This window comes from Zalophus californianus, chromosome 8, assembly GCF_009762305.2.
Source record: "Zalophus californianus isolate mZalCal1 chromosome 8, mZalCal1.pri.v2, whole genome shotgun sequence".
NCBI classification, from domain to species: Eukaryota; Metazoa; Chordata; class Mammalia; order Carnivora; family Otariidae; genus Zalophus; species Zalophus californianus.
In genome coordinates, this window is record NC_045602.1 from 132,236,259 (window position 1) to 132,258,991 (window position 22,733).

At 41.2% G+C, this 22,733-nt stretch overlaps 1 pseudogene; it reads right to left on the reverse strand.

Annotated features, from left to right (window-relative positions):
• Nucleotides 1–18,268: 18,268 nt before the first annotated feature.
• On the reverse strand, nt 18,269–19,286 carry LOC113938182 (annotated as a pseudogene).
• Nucleotides 19,287–22,733: the final 3,447 nt, after the last annotated feature.

A 22,733-nucleotide genomic window follows, 5' to 3' on the forward strand; every position in this document is an offset into this window, starting at 1 on the left:
CTCTGAGCACTTTTGCCTTCCTGAGAGTCTTCCTGCATAAGGCAAATATTACAAAGTATATTTTATGACTCCCTTGGCATAAAGACAAATGTAACCTAAGCTAGATTACAGTCATTCTTTTTTTTCAAATTTTAAAAGAAATGAAAACATTCTCATGGGCTCCGAAGATACCATGGATTGTAGGCGCTATGCACACTGGGCCTAATAGAGAAGTAGGCTCTGCTGAATGCAGGTGCAATTGTCAGGGGCCAGTGACGAAGATGGTGGATTTCTTTGAGGGAATTTGGGGAGAACCTGTGGTTGAAAAACGCAACTAAAGATGGAATTCTTCTTTGATGAATTTTGAAGACAAAATCCTCTTTTGATTGGAAGAGATTCTCTTCCTCATATCCTTTTAAAAATTGCCATAGTTACCATAAAAGATTCAGCCATCAGCATGAAATGACATTTGAGTTCAAATGATTGTGAAGCCTTTTTGATTTAATGAAAAAACAGAAAACAATCTGGAAAAAGAGACTGCAATTCATGGAAATGGTGTTTTGTGTCATTTTACCTGATTTGGAACGGGGTGGGAAGAAGGAATTGATGAAATGCTATAAAATGTTAGAATTTAAATAGGCCTTGATGTAAATAATGAATCATGCTTTTGGGCTTTCAAAATACACAATTTTAGTCTCAAGTTAAATAGGAGTCTGCTGGAGCCAATCTAAATATGTAGAGACTGGTAGCATCAGGCATCACATAGAATACCTGTTTCTCTGAAAGTTTGAAATTACCGATTTGCTTGAGTCTGCACCATTCTTGAAGGCCTTTGACAAAGCACTGAAAGAAAAAAAAAATCCCTCAAGCAACTTAGGTGGTGTTTGTTCATGGGATTTGAATAGCTTTTAGCTAGTAACTGGTGTTTGTAACCTTTTATGGAGGTCTTTCAAAGCAAACAAACACATGGGAACGAGGGAACAGAAATAATGCACTGAGCAAGTTCTAAATTTTACATAGGACACAACAGATGCTTACACATCTTCATTCTGCGTGCTTAACGATGGCTATGTGCCATGCAGGACAATGGGTAAGTGTAAAGTATGGGCTAATTTCAGCATTATAGCTGCTATTAACACAAAACCAAGACAGCACAAAGACAATAACGTGCCTTCCCATTCTGTCAAGAGTGGCGGGTGTAATTGCTGCAAGGACCAAGTAATGTGAGAACAGATGAATGTGGAGCCCACAGGAAAAGCCATTGTCATTGCAAAGAAAATGGGTTAAGGCCCAACAGTTTTCTGATGCCTTTGGCCTTCATCATGATGAATGAGATAATCTTACGCCAAACAAAGATATGTTCAGTCCAGAAATGCTATGACTGGATCTAATCCAGGTGTCCCCCTCCCGTGACCATGGAGCGCACATCGGTGAACAAGGTAGGCTGGGTTAAGTCGGGGCTGTCCTGTTTGGAGGTGGCAGAAGTCTCTCGTTCGTCACAGTTTACACCTGCCTTCACTGTCTTTTCAGTGATAAAATCACTTTTATGGGAGAGGGATTTCTAATTGTCTCTCATTTTAAGCTAGTATTTTTGTTTTTCAGAACACTTGGGAGTGGGGAGATGGCAAAGACAGGCGAGGGCATGCCCCATCCAAAGGAAGAAATGACCCTTTGGCTTTGCCCAGCTGTTGTCGTGTTGGAACGTGGGCAAGACTTGCTGAATCTTCTGGTTGTTCAAAGGAAGCCAGAAATCTGAATTTCTTTCGGGGTAAAATCTCCCAATTTTTCAATGTCGTCAAGTCATTCAAAGATTTAAAAGACACCAAGAAGAACAGAACAATAAGGGACAAACAACAGATGTCTACAGAGCCCAGTTCACAGGCAGTTCATGTAGGACTGTAAACATCATAGATACCTGTAAAGACTGACAAACGCCTTTTCATTAATAGTAAAAAAAAAAAAGGAAATCTCATCTTTCCTTTGGAGTTTTAACCAAAGGACACTATTCACTAATGTGTTCCCTATCTTCAACCCAAAGGAAACGTTAATAAATATACGACAGGGATATTTCTTACAACGTCAATAAATGGCTTAAACGTGGTTTTGGTTTATGTCTTAGTTGCTGCAATGGGTTAAAAGAGATTTCAAAACATTGCTCAAAAGGAAAGCAGTATGACTTTTCTTCAGTAGACAAAAACAAAAACAAAAACAAAAACAACCCAAAAAACACAAAAAACCAGTAGTGGGCAGAGATTTTTTTTTTTAAATAATGGTCAAGAAAACATCTAAACAAACTTAAACACCAGAGAGAGTTTGCCAATAAGTCAATAAAGCAAAAGGGTTATTAACCTCAAGATGGACTTGCTGTTGGGATCACAGGAAAACCATCTGCCATGTGCCATTTTTTATTGACAGTTCAGGGTAAACTAATAAAACTCTCCAATTAAATTTTGGAAACTCATGTTCCCTCTTTCTCAAATGCTGCAAACAGGCATATAACTGCAACAGCCCCTTTTTTTCTTGGGTCTCCTCTTGGCATGGGAAGTCAAGCCAATGGCACATTCTAGACATTCACCACAGTCTTTGACACAGAAGTTTACGAGATGTGATGTTAACAAAAGGGGGAGAGTTAAAGTCCTTTTCATTTTTGCAGGGGAGCTTCTGGAGCCATTGGGAAATCAAATGTGGCTTTTTTTTTTTTAAAGAGGCCCCACACCCAGTGTGGAACCCAACGTGAGGCTTGAACTCATGACCCTGAGATCAAGACCTGAGCTGAGATCACAAGTTGGACGCTTAACCAACTGAGCCACCCAGGTGCCCCTCAAATGTGACTTTAAATTGCACTTTTGATCCTTTTCAGGACCTCTTAGAATCATAGTTTGGCGTTGAAATGGGTCTTAGGGAATTATAACACAAATTTTACGGATAAAAAGTTGAGGCACGGAATGTCTGACTTGGTCAGGGTTAAGGAGCAAAACAAAATCAACTTCAGTTCCATGTCTGTGGTAGGCAGCCTTCTAAATCAACTGCCAGCGACCTCTGCCTCCTGGTAGTCATTCCCTTGTGTAATCCACTTCCTTTGAACATGGGCTGGATCCAGTGACATGTTTCTAATGAATAGAATATGACATAAAGGATGAGATGTCACTTCTGTGTAGGTTACTCTCTGTTCCCTTCTCTCTCTGTCTCTCTCTTTTCCTTTTTTGCTCTTCTGACATGCTTGCCCTGATAAAGCCAGCTGGAGAGGCTCTTGTGGCAAAGAACTGAGGGGGAGACACCTGCCAACAACCTGGAACTGAGTCTGGAACTGAGGCCCTCAGCCCATAGCCCTGGAGGGACTGAATCCAACTAACCTGAGGGGACCTAGAATTGGATCCTTCAGACGAAGTTGCATCAACAGCCAACACCTTGGTTGCAGCCTCATGAGAGATCCTGAGCCAGAGATGTCCAGCTAAGTAAGTGATGAATGCCTAACCCACAGAAACTGGAGGTGATCTCTGCATGCTATTTCCAGCTGCTAGGTTTTGGGGGAAATTTATTACACAGCAATAGATAACTAATATAATGTCCTAGGACTGTTGACTCTTAGGCCACTGTTCTTTGTCCAGTTGGCTGTCTTTATATTCTTTGTATATATTTTTTCAATTACTTTGTCTGCCTCCTTTTTTAAAAAAGGATTTATTTATTTATTTTGAGAGAGACAGCATGGCAGGGTGGGACAGAGGGAGAGGGAGAGAGAGAATCTCAAGCAGACTCCCTGTTGAGTGCGGGCCTGAGGCAGGGCTCAATCTCATGACCCTGGGATCATAACTTGAGCCAAAAGCCAGAGTTAGGCACTTAACTGACTGAACCAACCAGGTGCCCTTGTCCACCTCCTATTAATAATGACTCGCAGGATAGTGTACTAGGTAATGTCCAGGATACAAAGATGAGAGTGGCAGAATCCTTCTTCTCATAGAATTTTGCTTCAGTAAAGGAACTGAATTTTTAAGTGGCCATCTTGGGTAGAATACAAAAAGACTTCTGTAAAGGCCAATAAAGACCAAATTCTTTGTTGTGAAAAACAACATAATAATGCTTACGTTATTGGACTACTGTAAAAGACAAGAAAAGTTAACAGAAGTAGTTCTCTGTGCATGCCAAGCCCTATGCTAAACATTTTGTAGATATTAATTCCTTTAATCCTCACAACTTTATGATGAAAACAGTAACATCTATTTTGCAGACAAGGAATCTGAAGCAGAGATTTTAAACAAGGTCACACTGGTAGAAATTGGCAGAAAAAATATTTAAATCTGGGGTGTTTGGGTTCTAGAGTCTGTATTTTAACTAGTCTCCTGTTTCTAGAAAAATGAATAATGGGATAATATAGGTAAGGTGCTTAGCATAGTACCTGATGCAAATTAAGTGCTCAGTATGTGTTTCATAATGATGACGGTGGTGGTGGTAATGATTTTTATAAAAGGTAACTATTATGAAAATGATTATTGTAAAAATTATTATAACTTTTGTACTACCATTGTGGCATTGGCTGGTAGCAGCAGATCCTTTATATAACAAAGATTCTGTGATGTTTTGATGAAAGCTGACCCAAAGAACTCAAACCCTTGAGGATACCCATCCTCCTTGAAAGCCTTGGAAAAGGCTAATACTTTTAAAATGCCTGGGCCTGGAGGTATTAAGAAACTTTCTGTCACAAGTGACCTAAAACAACAAAAACAAAAAAATCAAACAACTAACCAGCCAAAATTTTTGCCTCTGACTGATTTTAAGCTAAAAAAGAAATTTATTGGTGCATAATAACTGAACATTCAGAGGCAGGATTGGCTTCAGGTGGGGTGGATTCGGGGCTCACATAGTGTCATTTGGATTTATTCCTGATGCCATCTTCTGTGCTGACTTTATTCTGGGAATACAGGCAATAGCACCCAGCACCTCACATCACCCCAGACAGATGGCTTTGGTGGCTCTACCTTCCTCTCTCTCTAGGTTCAAGCCACCCGTGACAATGAAAGCCTCTTTGGTGGCGCTCAAAGGAAACAGATTCCTTTTGACTGGACTGGCTTAGGTCACATACTCATCACTGACCAAATAGCAGGGCTATATGGTGCTTTGTTTCGCGGGCCTGGGTCCTCAAGTGCAAGGGGAGCCACATCCAGATCCATGATCTGAGAGCAGGGAGCGGGGTACAAAGAAGTGGGAATTGGTGTCAGGGAGGCAAATGGTGAATCCTCACTAGAAAGTGAGAAAGCCTCGAAATATCTACTTATTTGACAGCCAATGCATTTTATTTTATTTTCTATTTAACTTTTTAAAAAAGATTTTGTTTATTTATTTGACAGAGAGAGATAGTGAGAGCAGGAACGCAAGCAAGGGGAGTGGGAGAGGGAGAAGCAAACTCCCACCGAGCAGGGAGCCCCATACGGGGCTCGATCCCAGGACCCTGGGACCATGACCTGAGCCGAAGGCAGGCGCTTAACGACTGAGCCACCCAAGCTCCCCAACAGCCAAAGCATTTTAGATAGAGAGTGAATATAAGAGTCTTGCATCATTTTGATCCTTGCTTTTGTTCTGTGTATTCTCTTTTGATCATTACTCTTAGCAGTCAGCTTTCTTCTATGACTCTTCATTTACAATAAGTTATTTTACGTATGTATGTATTTTTACAATAAGTTATTTTAGCAAGTCCTTTTTTGTATACCTGCCAGGTAAGAATTGACTACTTTTTCTGGGAATGTGTCTACTGCAGACACATAGACTTTATAATTATCCCTTAGTTTTCTTGTTTAACCTTTAAAATGTCTTATAGCTCTCTCTCCTCCTATATTTATATATCATTTGAAACAAGAGAAAAATGAGATGAATTCTTGGCATAAGAAGGAAATGAATATCTAACAAAATTACATCAGCTTGGATACCAATTCAATGAATAATTACATTGCAGCTTTCCACAACACAATTCATAGTTGAATCCTTTATAAGGTTGACATATCTTGGACATCGTATAAGGGATTCAGTTATATCTTGTACTTGTTATCTATGGCTGTGTAACAAATCATCCCAAAACTTAGCCACTGGAAAATACAAACATTTATTATCTCACAGTTTCTGTAAGTCAGGAATCTGGGCTGGGATGCCTCTGGGTCAGGGTCTCCTAAGACTATAACGAAATCATCAGCCAGGGATATAGGCATCACAGGGCCTGGATTGGGGAGGGCCTGCTTCCAAGCTCACTTGGGTGGCCATTGTCAGGCCTCAGAAGATAAGCACCCATGCTTACTCACATGGACCCCTCCATGGGTTTGCCTCCCAACATGGCACCTGGCTTCCCCCAGAGCAAGCAGAGCAAGAAACAGGGAGAGAGAGCCTCTGATATAGAAGCCATAGGTTTTTTTGTAATCTAGTCGCAGAAATGGTATTCCATCACTTCTGTCATATTCTTTTCGTTAGAAGCAGGTCAGAAAGTCCAGTTTGTTCTCAAGGAGAGGGGATTACCCATGGGAAGCAATATTGGAAAACCAGGAGACGGGCTCACTGGGGATCCCTCTATGAATGCTGCCCATTCACCTCTCTAAGAGGGTTGTGTTATAGGCAACTTGATCTCTAAGGCAACCAAAGACACTAGCCAGTTAGGTTAAGTGTTTCTACAAAATTTCTGTGTTGAGTATATGGGCCTTTATTTTTCAAAATCTGATTGACATTTTTTTTTTCTGTCTAGCCAACTAGATTGACCCAGTTTGAGTAAAAAAAAAAAATACTAGCTTAATTATTGATTTCATTTGGAAAGATTCTTTAATATTTGGTGACTTCTGGTTATACTTTGGGAATAGAAAAATAGAAGAAAACCCCACAGAACTGTGGATTCACCTACTAAAGAAATGACTTTCAGTTTCATAGGATCCACTTTATGGCTTTGTGCAAATAAATCATCTTGAATAAAAATTGAAAGGAAGCAACTTGGCAATGTCTGAATGAATTAACAAAGGCTGTACGACATAGGAAAACACTGTTGTGTTAAGTTTTATAGAAAGTGGGGTTATAGAGATGAAAAATGCCATATAAATGGGTGGGCACATGGCAACTCTATCATTTTTCACTTTGGCTTGTTAGCGTGGTTTTGATTCTATTTGAAGTTTGCCTTTTCTAGAAAAGGAAGGAGTAACGGCAGCTAGAAAGTTATTCATTCTTCTTTATGCTTAGGAGTAAAAGGAAATGTGTTCTTTCTAAAGGGGTGTGTGTGTGTGTGTGTGTGTGTGTGCGCGCGTGCGCACGCACGCGTGCGTGCATGTGGAAGCTTTCCTTTTTACTGGGGTTACTTATAAGGCACATGGAAATAATGGAATTAAATTTCTTCCTTTTCTTATGCTACATACCTTTATAAAGGTTGCTATAAATGTCATAGCTACTTTGTTTCCTGAAAAGTAATTTTCCTGTCAGTCTGATCTGTTCCTTTGAGATACCGTATTATTAGTCTATGATGATTTCTTTAAAGTGCATCAAAGTGTATGCTTCAGTGTATTTTTATCATTTCATTACATTACAGTGAAATTTTCCTTGGCTTCAAGGCTTGTTTCTAAGTCACTAATTATTCACAAAGGATGGTAAGATTGCTTTATTTTATCCTTCTAATGAAATGTATTGAAGTTTAAGGAAAACCCTTAACAGAGCTTAAAATGCCAAAACGGGCTTAAGAGATGAAAAGTCATTTCCAGTTACATTGTGAATTAAAAAAAAAAAGATAGGCTGAGGCATGTAGGGAAGTAGAGAAAGGAAGGGGAAGAGAAGGCTTTTTTGAGTATTTATGGTTTCCATGTCATCAGTGTTCACAAAGTACATTCACAAACAATCCCAGAAATGGACAGAAAAGACCAGGAAGGCGTCAGTGATTGTCCTGCTTCTACAAAGCATTTAAACCCTGCCTTCTTTAGAATGTCTTGGACATTAGGAAGAATGTTCCCTAAGAAGGAGAGAAGATCATGAGGCAGAACGAATCCAATGTTTTTCGTTGTTCATCAAGAAATCATTGGCTCAAACTCACAAAATGCAGTCGTATTTTATTATATTTTCTAGTTACCCAAGATTTAGCTATAACAGAATCCTTTAAACAACACATTTAAACAGAATGCGAATACCTTGTATTACATAGCATAATGTGATTGATTTACAGCCCATAAGAAAGGCCAATTTTCCTTTTTTGTGAGACATATTGATTTAAGACAAAAAGCAGTAATTGATCACATTTGGAGGGCAAAGGAGAGCAGATGAGAGAGGAAATTGAAAAAGAGAGAGAGGAAAAAATATATGAAAAACAATCTACACATAAACATCTATTTCTGATACTTATTATTTCCAAGTTTTGTTTTCCCCAAATGGTTTTCTTCAAGGAACAGAATTCATTCACATTCAGATACACACACACACACACACACACACACACACACACACACACACACACACACACACACACACAGAATCTGTATGTGCACTGTTTGGCTGAGCCCACCTGCAAAATAAACAAGTAACACGGAGTTACTGATAGCTAAGACGAGCCAGGAATTATAGGCACACAGGTACCATCCTCTTTGTGGATGTTTACATGGAGTTTTCTTTAGCTCTCAAAACCTTAAAGGGTTTTAAGATGCTTCAGAGTATTACTTGTCTAATTGGATATTTAGGAATGCAATGACTTCTTGAAAAATACCTTAATTCAGAGAAAACTGTTATTTGTAATTATAATGAGTAGGTTTCTCTGTCTCTTTGGAATTGATAATGAGCTTGTGGGCTTCCTTCTGCATTGTCTTCATCTTTACCTCCCTTTTAAATCTCCTTCATTATCTGCTATTTATTTTACTAAAGGTGATCACAGCTTTATTAGTCACTGCTTGATTAACCATAGCGGGATTCAAAATGAGCTTATATGGACTGTGAAAACAAATGCAGGTAATGGCCCAAGCTTGGACCTTTTGAGTTTTTCCTTTTCCCTTTGACTTCCTCAAGAACTTCCACGTGCCCTTGAACAGGATGTGTGTTCTTCTGGTCTTGGGCGGAGTGTCAGTAATGTCAATGAGGGCAAGTTGGTTGATAATTAACTTAAGTCATGTATATCCATATTGATCTTCTGTCTACTTATTCTATCAATTTTTGGGAGAGGAATATTGAAACCTCTGACTACAATTACGGGTTTGTCTATTTCTCCTGTCAGCTCTATCAGTTTGGCTGCATGTATTTGGAAGCTCTGTTGCTAGAAGTATAAACATTTAGAATGCTTTAGTTGAAGGACAGCTCCCCATACAGAGCCAAATTCCAGCTAGTGATCAGGATGACAATCACATGAATCAGATATAGAGAGTGATACAAGGAAAGAAATGAGGGTTTGAATTCTCATGTCATTGGTGACATGGAAAGCACAAAGCAGTGTGAAATGGGTGAGGCAAGGGCAGTAGAAGACTGAGGACTGCAAATAGGACCCAGAATGCCCATGTTTAATGTGGAAATAGCATCTGATTCAGCAGCTGAGAGAGGGTAAGCAAGACTGGACATCTTTGTGGGGTGATACATCTTAGTGTTTTGCTTCTTCGAGTTCCCCAAGCAAATGTATATTGATCTGGTATGCTAATACTAGGTATAGAGGGTTGATCCCAAACATATGTGGTCCTGTCCTCAGGGAGATTCTGGGTCAGGAGAGGTGGGGGTGGGGGAATAGATGTCCATGGAACATTCCCACACATCATATAGAACTACTTTGGAAAAAGCCACGGTTCAACAAGAGCATATAGCTGAAGGCCCTTCTCTCATCTGTTGGGTTAAAAAAGAATCCTTAAGAATGAACTCTTTGAGCTGAGATCTAGGGAAGGAGCTTTCTCCATCAACTCAAGCTACCTTAATAAAATACTCCAGACTGGGTGATCTAACAACAGAAATTTATTTCCTGGCAGTTCTGGAGGCTGGCAGTCCAAGGTCAGGGTACCAGCGTGGCTGGTTTCTGATGAGAGCTCTTTTCCTGGCTTGCGGATGGCCCCCTTCTTGCTGTGTCTTCACATGGTAGGGAGAGGAAAAAAGCAAGCCCTCTGGCATCTCTTCTGATAAGGACATTAATCTTATCCCGAGGGCCCCATCCTCACAACGTCACCTAATCCCAGTCCCCTCCCCCAAAAGTCCCACCTCCTCATACCATCCCACTGGAGGTCAAGGGCTTCCACACATGAACTTTGGGAAGACACAGACATCCAGTCCACAATGGAAAGTGTTAATGAAAATGAAGTGGAAGATGGAAGGAGCAGTTTTCCAGGAAGGAACTCTGTGCTTCGCTTTCTCCTTCTCATCCCCCTTCTCTGACTGTTCCTGGGACCAGCCACTTTCACGTCTGCAACTCACAACCCAGCAACCACAACACGCAAAGATGGCAGCCTCCCTCCCTGTTCCACCTTCTTCTTCCACCTGTGCTCCTGCCTCCAGCCCCGACCTCAGCCGAGGAAACGCATGACCTTCAGACCTGCCAAGGGTATGCCCGAGTTGAATGACAGCTCTCCACATCGTCAGAAGTTCCGTGTGTTTTTAATTTTCTACATCTTCTTGATTCTTCATCTCCATGATGTTCAGCGCAAACCAGAACATAAGCAGACAGATGGTCTGAGTGGGCGAGTGTTTTAGCTTAATCCCAAAACACTTGCCATCGGTCCCAACTCTTCTCCTCCCTCTCAGCTTCAATTAGTGATGTCACAGCGACCTCCCTCCCTGGCTGGTAAGCACAAGGGAATAGAATCTGGTACATTTTTTGAAAGATTAAGGGATATGAAGAGGAGTTCAGAGTCAAACAATCTTTTCCGGAAGAACCTTACCCAGTTAAGATCTCTTGATTAACCACTGTAAGATAACACCACTGCTACTAAGAAGCACGACTGAAAAATTCATTGTACACTTATTAGTATCAGGCACTGTGCTGAATACTTTCCAAAGATTTCGTTTTCTTTTTTTTTTACATTAAATTTTTTTAAATTTTTTTATTGTTATGTTAATCACCATATATTACATCATTAGTTTTTGATGTAGTGTTCCATGATTCATTGTTTGTTCATAACACCCAGTGCTCCGTGCAGAATGTGCCCTCTTTAATACCCATCACCAGGCTAACCCAGCCCCCTACCCCCCTCCCCTCTAGAATCCTCAGTTTGTTTTTCAGAATCCATCATCTCTCATGGTTCATCTCCCCCTCTGACATACTCCCCTTCATTCTTCCTCTCCTGCTATGTTCTTCTTTTTCTTTTTTCTTAAAATATGTTGTGTTATTTCTTTCAGAAGTACAGATCTGTGATTCAACAGTCTTCCACAATTCACAGCACTCACCGTAGCACATACCCTCCCCAATGTCTATCACCCAGCCACCCCATCCCTCCCACCCCCAACCACTCCAGTCACACTCAGTATGTTTCCTGAGATTAAGAATTCCTCATATCAGTGAGGTCATATGATACATGTCTTTCTCTGATTGACTTATTTCACTCAGCATAACACCCTCCAGTTCCATCCACGTCGTTGCAAATGGCAAATCTCATTCCTTTTGATGGCTGCATAATATTCCATTGTGTACATATACCAGTTCTTCTTTATCCATTAATCTGTCGATGGACATCTTGGCTCTTTCCACAGTTTGGCTATTGTGGACATTGCTGCTATAAACGTTGGGGTGCACGTACCCCTTCGGGTCCCTACATTTGTATCTTTGGGGTAAATACCCAGTAGTGCAATTGCTGGATCGAATGGTAGCTCTAATTTCAACTGTTTGAGGAACCTCCATACTGTTTTCCAGAGGGGTTGCACCAGCTTGCATTCCCACGAACAGTGTAGGAGGGTTCCTCTTTCTCCACATCCCCGCCAACATCTGTCGTTCCCTGACTTGTTAATTTTAGCCATTCTGACGGGTGTGAGGTGGTATCTCATGGAGGTTTTGATTTGGATTTCCCTGATGCCAAGCGATGTTGAGCACTTTTTCATGTGCCTGTTGGCCATTTGGATGTCTTCTTTGGAAAAATGTCTGTTCATGTCTTCTACCCATTTCTTGATTGGATTATATGTTCTTTGGGTGTTGACTTTGATAAGTTCTTTATAGATTTTGGATACTAGGCCTTTATCTGATATGTCATTTGCAAATATTTTATCCCATTCTGTCAGTTGTCTTTTGGTTTTGTGGACTGTTTCTTTTGCTGTGCAAAAGCTTTTTATCTTGATGCAATCCCAATAGTTCATTTTTGCCCTGGCTTTCCGTGCCTTTGGCGATGTTTCTAGGAAGAAGTTGCTGCGGCTGAGGTGGAAGTGTTTGCTACCTGTGTTCTCCTTTAGGATTTTGATGGACTCCTGTCTCACGTTTAGGTTTTTCAACCATTTGGAGTCTATTTTTGTGTGTGGTGTAAGGAAATGGTCCAGTTTCATTCTTCTGCATGTGGCTGTCCAATTTTCCCAACACCATTTGTTGAAGAGACTGTCTTTTTTCCATTGGACATTCTTTCCTGCTTTGTCAAAGATAAGTTGACCGTAGAGTTGAGGGTCCATTTCTGGGCTCTCGATTCTGTTCCATTGATCTATGTGTCTGTTTTTGTGCCAGTACCATACCGTCTTGATGATGACAGCTTTGTAATAGAGCTGGTAGTCCGGAATTGTGATGCCGCCAGCTTTGCTTTTCTTTTTCAGTATTCCTCTGGCTATTCTGGGTCTCTTCTGGTTCCATACAAATTTTAGGATTATTTGTTCCATTTCTTTGAAAAAAGTGGATGGTATTTTGATGGGGATTGCATTGAATGTGTAGATTGCTCTAGGTAGCATTGACATCTTCACAATGTTGATTCTCCCAATCCATGAGCATGGAATGTTTTTACATTTCTTTGTGTCTTCTTCAGTTTCTTTCCTGAGTATTTTATAGTTTTCTGAGTACAGATCCTTTGCCTCTTTGGTTAGATTTATTCCTAGGTATCTAATGGTTTTGGGTGCAATTGTAAATGGGATCGACTCCTTGATTTGTCTCTCTTCTGTCTTGTTGTTGGTTGCTCTGATCTTTATTATTTCTCTTCTCCTGCTGGACTTAGGCTTTATTTGCTGTTCTTTCTCCAGCTCCTTTAGGTGTAGGGTTAGGTTGTGTATTTGAGACCTTTCTTGTTTCTTGAGAAAGGCTTGTATTGCTATATACTTTCCTCTCAGGGCTGCCTTTGCTGTATCCCCAAGATTTTCAACAGTTGTGTTTTCATTTTCATTGGTTTCCATGAATTTTTTTAATTCTTCTTTAATTTCTTGGTTGACCCATTCATTCTTTAGTAGGATGCTCTTTAGCCTCCATGTATTTGAGTTCTTTCCGACTTTCCTCTTGTGATTGAGTTCTAGTTTCAAAGCATTGTGGTCTGAAAATATGCAGGGAATGATCCCAATCTTTTGGTACCGATTGAGACCTGATTTGTGACCTAGGATGTGATCAATTCTGGAGAATGTTCCATGGGCACTAGAGAAGAATGTGTATTCCGTTGCTTTGGGATGGAATGTTCTGAATATGTCTGTGAAGTCCATTTGGTCCAGTGTGTCATTTAAAGTCTTTATTTCCTTGTTGATCTTTTGCTTAGAGGATCTGTCCATTTCAGTGAGGGGGGTGTTAAAGTCCCCCACTATTATTGTATTGTTGTCAATGTGTTTCTTTGCTTTTGTTATTAATTGCCTTATATAATTGGCTGCTCCCATGTTCGGGGCATAGATATTTACAATTGTTAGATCTTCTTGTTGGATAGACCCTTTAAGTAGGATATAGTGTCCTTCCTCATCTCTTATTACAGTCTTTGTTTTAAAATCTAGTTTGTCTGATATAAGGATTGCCACCCCAGCTTTCTTTTGGTGTCCATTAGCATGGTAAATGGTTTTCCACCCCCTCACTTTCAATGTGGGGGTGTCTTTGGGTCTAAAATGAGTCTCTTGCAGACAGCATAGTGATGGGTCTTGTTTTTTAATCCAATCTGATAGCCTGTGTCTTTTAATTGGGGCATTTAGCCCATTTACATTCAGGGTAACTATTGAAAGGTATGAATTTAGTGCCATTGTATTGCCTGTAAGCTGACTGTTAACTGTCTGTTGTCTGTGTTCGTTTCTGCTCTTTGCTGCTTTTAGGTTCTCTCTTTGCTTAGAGGACCCCTTTCAATATTTCTTGGAGGGCTGGTTTCGTGTTTGCAAATTCCTTTAGTTTTTGTTTGTTCTGGAAGCTTTTTATCTCTCCTTCTATTTTCAATGACAGCCTACCGGGATATAATATTCTTGGCTGCATATTTTTCTCATTTAGTGCTCTGAAGATATCTTGCCAGTCCTTTCTGCCTGCCAGGTCTCTGTGGATAGGTCTGTTGCCAATCTAATGTTTCTACCATTGTAGGTTACATATCTCTTCTCCCGAGCTGCTTTCGGGATTTTCTCTTTGTCTCTGAGACTCGTAAGTTTTATGATTAGATGTTGGGGTGTTGACCTATTATTATTGATTTTGAAAGGGGTTCTCTGTGCCTCCTGGATTTTGATGCCTGTTTCCTTCCTCACATTAGGGAAGTTCTCTGCTATTATTTGCTCCAATATACCTTCTGCCCCCCTCTCTCTCTCTTCTTCTTCTGGGATCCCAATTATTCTAATGTTGTTTCATCTTATCGTATCACTTATCTCTCGAATTCTGCCCTCGTGATCCTGTAGTTGTTTCTCTCTCTTTTTCTCAGCCTCTTTATTTTCCATCATTTGGTCTTCTATATCGCTGATTCTCTCTTCTGCCTCATTTATCCTAGCATTTAGTGCCCCCATTTTTGATTGCACCTCATCAACAGCCTTTTTGATTTCGATTTGGTTAGATTTTAGTTCTTTTATTTCTCCAGAAAGGGTTTCTCTAATAACTTCCACGCTTTTTTCAAGCCCAGCTAGTATCTTTAAAGTCATGATTCTGAACTCTAGGTCCGACATCGTACTAATGTCCATATTGAGTAGGTCCCTGGCAGACGGTACTACCTCTCGTTCTTTTTGCTTAGGTGATATTTTTCGTCTTGTCATTTTGTCCAGAGGGGAATAGATGAATGAGAGAACAAAATGCTAACAGGTTTACAACGTCCCCAGCAAATACACTGTATACAAATCACAAAAGACCTGAAACCAGGGGAAAAGAAAGGGAAAGAAAGAAAAAAGAAAGAGAAGAAAAAAAGAAAAAAAGATAAAAACAAAAACAAAACAATACAAAAAAAGCAGAATATGATCAAATATGATCAGGCTAGTGCATAGATCAGTGCCACACACTAGATTTTGGGCGTATTTTGGTCTGTTAGAAAAAAGTGCCTCCTAAAATTTTAAAGAAGAAAGACATATATGTACAAAATAAGGGTTGATACAATGAAGGGATGGAAGATGACCTTAAAGATGAAAATTATAAAAGATTTTATAAAAGGACTTGATAAGATAAGTTGTTTGAAAGAAGAAAGAAGATTTAAGAAAAAAAAAAAAGGAAAAAGGGAGAGAATGTGATCAGGCAGGAGACTAGAACAAAGCCATACACTAGTGATTTAGGGTATATTTTGATCTGTTAGAAGAAACAGTACCTCAAAATTTTAAAGAGAGAACTTATATATATATGCCAAAAATAAGGGTAACTACTATGAACGGATAAAATATGACTCTAAAAATGAAAAATAAAAAATGTTTCTTTTTTTAAAAAAGGGATTGATGAGATGTTGGTTGAAAAAGGGAAAAAGAAAAATAAAAAAAAACAGTCAACAAAAATTAACTTTGATGAACTAATGAATCATGGTAAAAAAAAAAAGCCATGAATCTATGTGCAGTATTCCCTTAGCGCTGGAATTCTCCCATTCTCCTTGATCGATCAAGTTGGTCTTGGCTTGCTGGCTGTTTGTGCTGATCTTCTGGGGGAGGGGCCTGTGGCTGTGGTTTCCAAATGTCTTTGCCGGTGGTAGAATTGCCCCGCCCTTGTCGGTCCGGGCTAAGGAAGCTGCTCCAGTTTGCTCTCAGGAGCTTTAGTTCCCTGCAAGCTCTCGGTACAGCTTTGGAGGACCAGGGCAAAAATGGTGGCCTCCCAATCTCCACCCAGAGGAGCTGAGAACTCGGGGCCCCGCTCCTCAGTGTGCCCCCAGAGAAAAGCAGTCACTCCCGTGTCCCCGGTCTCTGGCCGCACTCCGTGCTCACCCGGCCTGTGACCGAGCATTGCTATCTCTGGCACCCGACCCCGCACGGAGTCTCCAAACCCAGCAGATCCCTGCAGTGCGTTCCCGCACCGCTCCTCCCCGGGAAGGAAGGGGAGTCTCCCCGGATCTGCTGCTTGTTGCGTCCCTGCTGGAGGAGCAGTGGCCCGACTGGGCCGCGGATCACAGTTTATGACCACCCCGAGCTGAGAGCCCGCGCCTCGGCTCCGTCTCTGCAGCCGGCTTCCCCGCTCCGATCCCTGGGAGCTCTGCCGCACTCAGGCACCCCCGGTCTTTCTGTGACCCCGAGGGTCCTGAGACCACACTGTCCCGCGAGGGTTCCACCCCCCGCTTAGCCACTGCAGCGACGTCCCTCCGCCGAGCCAACTTCTAAAAGGTCCGATTTTGTGCTCGGCGGCTCTAGCTCTTGCCAGAAGCGGCCGACGGAGGCCCCCTCCCCCGCCGTCTATCCTCCCGAATATCGCCTCGGATTCACTTCTCCGCACGTCCTACCTTCCAGTAAGTGGTCGCTTCTCTGTTTAGAGAGTTGTTGCTACTCTCCTCTTCGATCTCCTGTTGAGTTCGTAGGTGTTCAGAATGGTTTGATCCCTATTCAGCTGAATTCCTGAGACCAGACGAAATCTAGGTCTCCTACTCCTCTGCCATCTTGCTCCGCCCCCCCAAGGTTTCGTTTTCACTTCCACTCTGTTAGGTAGATACTCCTAGGCTTGTTTTAGAGATGAGAGTAACTTATAACCAGCTAATATTTTTATTTATGTATTCCCTCCCCCTTGCCTCAAATATTTATGGAGGATCTACTATCCTTAAGGCATATCATGCACAACTTGTTACCACCTTTCAAGACACTTTTAGCCTGAAATGGGAGAAATTAACAACAACTAACAGTTATTGAGTTCATTTATTAAGTCCTTACCATGTCTCGGACACTGTATTTTCAATTTGTAGTTATTTAATCCTTTTGCCAATCCTTTGATGTCAGTTCTGTTTCTGCCCCATAATCTGCAAACAGGGAAGCTGGAGCATACAACTGCTTAAGTGAAATGTCCTCCAGATCACGTATTTTCTAAGTGGTAGATCTCAAACTTAGACCTTGGGGGCCTGTCTTCCATGCTCCTGATCCTGCATATCTAACCACCATCCCATGCAGACCTATCGTATTTAAAATGTGTGTGTGTGTGCACACACACACACACACAATCTGTAAACATGGACCAGCTCAGAATAAGTCCCTGCAATGAGAGGGTCAGCTTCTTTAGGGAGGAAGTCTCACTCATCATTTTGTCCCCAGGACCTCATGTAGTGATTCAGGATGTGGTGGTGTTGATTTTGCTCCCCGGAAAACATTTGCAGTGTCTGGAGACATTTTTCGTTGTCGCAGCTGGAGGGGAGGGTGCTGCTGGAATTTAATGGGTAGAGGTCAGGGATGCTGCTAATGCACGAGACAGCCTCTCACAACAGAGAGTTTTACGGCACCAAATGTCAGGAGTGGTGAGGCTGAGGAACCCTGCCCTAATATAAGGGTTAACACAGAGACAGCACTCAATATATTTCGTGGAATGAATTTCAAATCATATACCAATAACCTTCACCAAATAACAATTCACCAAAGATAACTTTCCACTTACCGTTCAAAACCCAGTTCAAGCATCATCTCTTCCTGGAAGGCCCTCTGACAATCCTCAGGCAGCTTTGTTTTGTTTGGTTTTAGTTTTTTTTTTTTTTCTGACATTCCATCTTGTTTTACTAATTATGGGATAATAGAAAAGAGATGCGAACAAATGTTTTTTTACCCTTTTCTGCTAAACACACTATACCAAGAAATACGGTAACTGTTTATGAGCTACTTTCTAGCTTTTCAAGTATAGGACACAACTGCAGTTCTGCCAAGTGAGGAGAAATGAATAATCAAACTTAGGTAACTCAAAAAGAAGATGGGAGGCAAGAAAAGATAAACTGACTTTGGCTTTTAAGAACCTACTGTTGACCCTGAACTGCCAGATTCAAGAACAGCAAATACAGCAACGACAACAAAAGAGGACAGGAGCAAGCCACCATTTTACCACATAGTAAGAATCCTGAAGTAGGCAATAACTTTCTTTCCCTGTCATCTCATTCTGTTGTTTCTTCTTTTTGTTTTTCCTGCTTTCTGGTAGCAGGCAGTTCAAGGCTTGCCCATTGCATAGCTTCAGCTTTTCTCATGTTGATCTCAATCTTTGTTGCAGTCATAGTTACATAACTTCTTGTTACATCAATCACACCCCATAATTTCACATTTTGATGAAATTCCTTCTCTCCTTCAAATACAATGTGCACATTTAACAATGTACTATTTGCTTCTACTTGGCTAAGTTCTGGAAGTGAATTTTTGGCATATACTGAAATGGTGACCTCACCCGCAGTCTGATGCCAGTCATGTCTACATGGAACGACTTTTTTCCCAGCATCCTTTTTAGTCCACATGTGTTTCCCTGTTGTACAGCCCTCTTGGGCTAAGAATGTATTGAAATCAGAAGTTTTTTTTCCTACAACAGCTCCAGTATTTCATCCCTTCATGAAAAATAGGTACTCCAGAATGATATACATAGACTTCTTCTAGACTCCGTGGACGCTGATGTGTCTTTGAACACCCTCAATTTTTACATGAGGTCCCAATCTTAATTTCATCACTGTTCTCTTCTTTCTTATTTTCTCATTTCCCGACGATAGTTTAAGTTTATCAAGTGCTTGTTTTAGGGAAGCAGATATTTTTAATTCCAATTTTGTCATTGGTTCATCTGGGCTTGGCCTTTTTATTGCTTCTACTGGTTTAGGGGCTTGAATGATGTGCTCCTGAAACTTGGGTTTCAGTTCAGAAAGTTCTTTCTTCTCAGTAGTCTTGACTTCAGGTTTGACTGGCTCAGGTGGCTTCTCACTATTATGCCTGCCTTTTGTACAGCCTGCAATGCTTAAAAAATCAGAAAAATCGGTTGTTCTCTTACAGCAAGACCAACCCTTTAAGGCATCATGAAAGACTGGAACACCTGGGTGATATGTGCAAGCATCGTTGGAGCTGGTCTCGGGATCGAAGCGCTGCCCGCAGCCCCGGTTGTAGCACAGCAAGGCCATTTTCTTTCCCCACCGTTAAAGGTCGGGTACAAACCCAGGGAAGAGCTAGAGGCTGCGCATACAACCCCACTGCCGCAACCACTGGTCTGACCTGGTTTTAGTTTTTTATCCTAGTCAATATTGGCTTATTTTAGTAACTTTTTCTTTCTCCACTTGGCTCTTCAGCCCCGATCAGGAATGCTGATGGTAGCTTAAGGATGACATAATTAGGCCAAAATATGTTTTTTTAAAAAGCTCTAGGATATATTTCAAAGTAAAAAAAGAAAAAAAGCCTATGGATTTTTCCATGGCTCTGTAGGTGGTAGGATAGGATTTAAATGGTAAATTTCCAACCATAAAGAGTTATCTGTCTTTTAATAAAATGCAAACCTTCTGTCCAGCCGCTGAATCTCTCGGGGGGGGGGGGTTCTGTTTTCTTTACTTCTCAGTAGGGCATTCTTATAATTTTCAAAGTCCAGTTTACTCACCTACAGCAAAATTCACCTTTTTAAAGGCCATGGTTCTATTTATTTCAACAAATACATACAGTGGTGTAACCAGAGCAAAACCATACACACAATCTGTTAACAGTGAACCTTTTACTTTTTACTCTGTATTTTATTTTTACCAGAAGCACATATTACTCTTATCAGCATTTTCTGTCTGATCTGTTGAGGTATAATTTACAGACAGGCAAATGTACCCTTTGCTGTTCTCAGAGTTTCTACAAATGTATGCAGTCATGTAATCACCACTGTGCAATCATGATGAAGAACATTCTGTCATCTCTGACAATCCACCAAAGCCCTTTGCAGTTCAGGCAGCCCTCCATCCTCCCCACACCTCTAGAAGCTCCTGATGTGATTTCTGTCCCTGTACTTCTGCTGTTTCCAGAATATCAGACTAATGGAATCATAGAGTAGTCTGTGGTATCTTGTATCTGGCTTCTTTCATTTAACATAATGCTTTTGAAATGCATCTATCCAGGAATGTATCAGCAGTGTGTTGATTTTATTGCTTTTCATTTACTCCTGTGGCAGGCCCATAGCTTCTTTATCCATTTCCCAGTTGATGGATATTTGAATGGATGGATATTTGAGTTACCTGAAGTTTTTGGAAATTATGAGGAAAGTTGCTATAAACATTTGCATATAGGGTTATGCGGACCTAAACTTTCATTTTTCCTGAGTAAATACTAGAAGTGGGATTGCTGGGTCCTATGGTAAGAGCGTGTTTATAAGACACTTCCAGACTATTCTCCAAAGTGCTTGTGCTGTTTTGCCTTCCCACTAGCAATGCAGAATCATCACACCTGCTTCACCTCCTTGACGCGTAATTGTCAGTGCTTTTTTTAAAGCCACTTTAATAGGTGTGTGGTGGTATGGCAACATTGTTTCAATTTGCATTTTCCTGATGACTAATGATGTTGAGCATTTTTGTTGTGCTCATTTGCCACCCATAACTCTTCCTGTTGGGGCAGGTCACCAAGCCGACGTGACCTCCACTGACCCAAAAGCTGCGTGGGCATTGGAGGTTCCCCGTCCTGCCCCTGTCCGTGGCCTCTGTGCCGCTCCCAGTTCCCACCTCTGGAACCATTTTCAAGGTCGGGACTCTGAGAGAGTAAAGGTGGGTTTTGAGCCCCTCTGGGCGGTGGACGTGACTGGGCCCCATGAGGCCTCTCTGTAAACTTTAAGATTCTTGCAGGCGGTGCGGAGACCTCCTTGCTCATGGCCAGAGACCTCCATGTCTGTAAGTTCCCTTACTGTCTGAAGCTGCCACCTGCCCTTTTGGGGTGGCCTGCCTCTGCCTGCCCTCCGTCTCTGGCCCCCGAGCGTCCTGCACTTTCTCCTCGCTGTGGCTAGTGTACATTATTCTCTTAACAGTCTTTCCAATGCACAAGTTTTTCCTTTTAATGAAGTCCAGATTTTCAGTGTGTTAGGATTTGTATTTTTGGGGGGTCTTACATAGGAAATTATTGCGACCAACAAGATCACAAAGATTTTTCTCCTGAGTTCTCTTCTAGAAGTTTTATAATTTTAGATTTTACATTTAGACCTACAGTGCACTTTGAATTTTTTCTATAGAGGGAAGTGTAAGTCAAGGTCCCCTATTTTTGGTACATAATAACCAACTGTTCCAAAAACATTTATTGAAAAGACAATTTTTCCTTCATTGAATTACCTTTGCATCACTGTAAAAAATTAACTGGCCAATATGTATGTGGATTTATTTCAGTCTTCTCTATTCTGGTAATAGAGTTTTAAAAAAAAAATTATCTGTTTTCTTGAGCAGACACTTATATATACCAAACACGGTTTAAAACACTTTACAAAGAATAACTATTTCAGTACACACTACAACCCTAATGGCAGGTGCTTTTATGAATTTTGTTTTGTTGACAAGGAAACTGAAGCACAGAGAGGTTAAGTGGAGACAGCCAATAATTGGTGGAGCTTAGCTTGTATTTTCTTTCTTTTTTTTTTTTAAAGATTTTATTTATTTATTTGACAGAGAGAGACACAGTGAGAGAGGGAACACAAGCAGGGGGAGTGCGAGAGGGAGAAGCAGACTTCCTGCTGAGCAGGGAGCCTGATGCGGGGCTCGATTCTAGGACCCTGGGATCATGACCTGAGCTGAAGGCAGACGCTTAACAACTGAGCCACCCAGGTGCCCCGTATTTTCTTCTCTCATTGTGAATCACCCTTCAGGATAACTGTTGGTTTGGTTGTCTGAATTCCTTACTACGCGATAAACTTTGAGGATATAGATTGTGTCTCTTAGCTTTGTGGCCTGAGCCCTTAGCACATTCCAGCTTGGAATTCCAGAATGGTCCAGAAAACATGCTCCATGAAGGTGTATAATGAATGAATGAGTGAGCAAATGGACAATGTATGCACCAAATAGGTGCTTTTTTAAAAAAATTTTTATTGTTATATTAATCCCAATACATTACATCATTAGTTCTTGATGTAGTGTTCCATGATTCATTGTTTGTGCATAACACCCAGTGCTCCACGCAGAACGTGCCTCTTTAATACCCATCACCAGGATAACCCATCCCCCCACCCCCTCCCCTCTAGAACCCTCAGTTTGTTTTTCAGGGTCCATCGTCTCTAATGGTTTGTCTTCCCCTACGACTTACTCCCCTTCATTCTTCCCCTCCTGCTATCTTCTTCTTCTTCTTTTTTCTTAACATATATTGCATTATTTGTTTCAGAAGTACAGATCCGTGATTCATCAGTCTTGTACAATTCACAGTGCTCACCATAGCACATACCCTCCCCAATGTCTATCGCCCAGCCACCCCATCCCTCCCACCGCCCACCACTCCAACAACCCTCAGTTTGTTTCCTGAGATTAAGAATTCCTCATATCAGTGAGGTCATAGGATACATGTCTTTCTCTGATTGACTTATTTCACTCAGCATAACACCCTCCAGTCCCATCCACGTCGTTGCAAATGGCAAG